At 41.5% G+C, this 2689-nt stretch overlaps 1 non-coding gene across 1 annotated transcript; it reads right to left on the bottom strand.

Moving 5' to 3' along the window:
• Window positions 1-1803: 1803 nt before the first annotated feature.
• LOC141636489 (small nucleolar RNA R71) lies at window positions 1804-1910 on the bottom strand. Its single transcript, XR_012541095.1, has one exon. It is a non-coding gene; the product is annotated as a small nucleolar RNA R71 (small nucleolar RNA).
• Window positions 1911-2689: the final 779 nt, after the last annotated feature.

Genomic DNA, 2689 nt, shown 5'->3' with positions numbered 1-2689 from the left:
ACTATTCTCCCATGAATTGTCTACTTTGGGCCGTGTGGTGTTCTATGCAGGTTATAGGATCGAGTATGTGCAAATAAGCTAAAACTCATCAGAAAAGCTTGAAATCTTGGTCTTTATGGAAATGAGCTTGGAAACCATGCTTTTGGAGTACTTAGTGAAGTAAAGATGCTTAGCGAGCAAAAGAAAGGCTTCACATTACTTGTGCCTATTTTGAATAGCCATAACTCGAGTTCTACAAATTATAATCAAAGGATTCAAATTGAAGGTGAAAGCTTATCCTCTTAGCTTTCCAACACCACCGAAAACTATTTATTTTCCCAGGTAACGAAGAAATGGTGGCCATTTAAAATTCAGTGCGCATTGTAGGAAATGCACGCTGAAGAAAAGTCTATCGACTGGTACTGTTGGTCGATCGACTGGTATCTTTAGTTGATCGACTGGTACTGTTGGTCGATCGACTTTTTGCTAACTGGAGACCTGACGCTTGCTCAGTTTAGTCGATCGACTGGAATTTTGGTCGATCGACTATTTTACTTACCAGGCTGTTTTTGCTTTACTTGTTAATTCGGCCCATTAGTTGTTTAGTTAATAATTATCAGCTATTCCTTATAAAGAAAAGCTGAGAACTTAATTAGGGCATCTTTACACTGCTAAAAACTAGTACTACGTTACTTTGCTCTCTTAATTTCGGATCTAAACTTGTAATTCCTTTCCTTTCACTTTGGGTAATCTTTATTGTTCTTTGTTCATCTGCTTTATTTTTATTATTGTTCTTTTATTGTTCTTGTTAATTCTGTTTTATGCCAATTGAATATTTATTGCTGACCGTTGACCTTACCTTAGATCGTTGTAGACCGCGGTGAACCGACCATCCTAGCCGTTTCTCTCTTATTTGAATTTGTTTATAATTTACTTTCTTTTGTTTGCTACCTTAGTTAATAGACAAAGTCCAACTCAAAACCCCCAGTTTTGTGACTCAGACATACTCGAATTGACATTTAGACATTTAGATCTGCAAATAGCCTCCCTGTGGATACGATCCCGACTTCCCTAGCTATATTAGTTAGAGACCAGTTGGTTAATTTTGGTAGGTATACGATTAGCCTGTCAAATTTTGGCGCCGTTGTCGGGGAGGCGACGCATTTTTCTATTTGTTTTATTTCAGTTTGTCTCTTGTCTCGAGGAACCTGTGTTCCTTGAGACCGTTTCTCACCTTTCAGTGCTAGTTTTGTTTATGTTAGGTCTTTCAGGTCTGAACTCATACCCTTTGATCCAGAACCAGAAAGGACTCTCTGTGCTAGACGAAACTTTTGGAAGGAGATATATCAAGCAGAAGACTTGAGTACGCTTGATTTAGCTTACGCAACATTCCTTGCAGAAAATCAGTCTTTAGAGGAAGACTCGTCTACTTCTGCCCCTACTACCATCATGCCGACTTTAGCAAGTCACTCTGATCCCACTCTTGCTTCTCTTCCCAAGGGATTCAAGCGCCCCACTACGGACACAGGTACTTTTAAGATTCACCCATCTTACATCAATTTGGTGGAGCGAAATTTATTTGGAGGGGGGTCTGGTCAGGACCCAACTAAACATATGGAGAAGTTTGTAAATTACTGCTGCTCCGTCCCTTTGACTGCGGGGGTGACTCAGGAGCAAGTGAAACAGACACTTTTCCCTTTTTCCCTGCGAGATGATGCAGCAAAGTGGCTGCGTGATTTGGATATGGAAGCTCATAGTGTCACGGACTGAAATTCATTAGCTCTTGCTTTCTACAAGAGATACTTTCCACCCCGGAAGACTAATGCTCTCCGAAGCCAAATTCCGAGTTTCAAACAAAGTCCTGATGAGGAATTTAATGAGGCATGGGTTTGTTTTAAACGACTGGTTCGTTCTGTTCCACATCATGGTTTCCAGATCTGGTTCCTCTGTAACCAGTGTTATAATGGGCTGTATGACGACCATAGAGCCTTACTTGACTCAGCTGCCAACGGTAGATTCCAGGACAACACTAATGATGCCAATGCCTGGAAAATAATTGATCAGATAGCTACTCACACATCTGAGTATGATAATCCAAGAGGTAGCAAAAGAGGAGGAGGCTTGGATAGTGAAATTGCAACTCAGTTAGAGGCTCTAACTGCCGCGATTGCCGAACTAAAGACACCTTAGTCCTTAGGAAGTCGGCAGACAGTTAATGCTTTGGTTCAGCAGGAGGTTCCTTGTGAGCGATGTGGTGCTCATGGTCATATTGCAGCTAGTTGCATGAGTACTTTAGAGCAAGTTCATGCTTATTAATCCTTCAAGCAACGTACTCCGTATTCTAATTTCTTCGCTGAGAGAAATCAGAATGGGTTCCAACCTACTCCTACGTCGGCCAATCCTTACATCATCCCTTAAAATCGTGGCAATCAACCACTTGGGAACTTTATTAGGCCTCCTCAACAGCAGTTTCAGCAGACGCAGGCTCCTCTTCAGGCTTCGAGCAGTGATATGTCAGATATTAAAGATATGCTACAACAACAAATGGCTGCTTCACAAAAGCAGGAGGCTTTAATCGCTCAATTATTGGCTCACAATAAAGTCTTGGACACCCAAATTGCCCAGTTATCAAGCCAAAATATAAGTAGGCAGCTAGGTACATTGCCGTCTAAACCTGACAAGCCTCACGAGACTGTTAATGCGATACATC

Source organism: Silene latifolia, chromosome Y (genome assembly GCF_048544455.1).
Source record: "Silene latifolia isolate original U9 population chromosome Y, ASM4854445v1, whole genome shotgun sequence".
Taxonomy (NCBI): domain Eukaryota; kingdom Viridiplantae; phylum Streptophyta; class Magnoliopsida; order Caryophyllales; family Caryophyllaceae; genus Silene; species Silene latifolia.
Note: the sequence above shows the minus strand (reverse complement) of the source record. Positions and strands in the feature narration are given on the sequence as shown.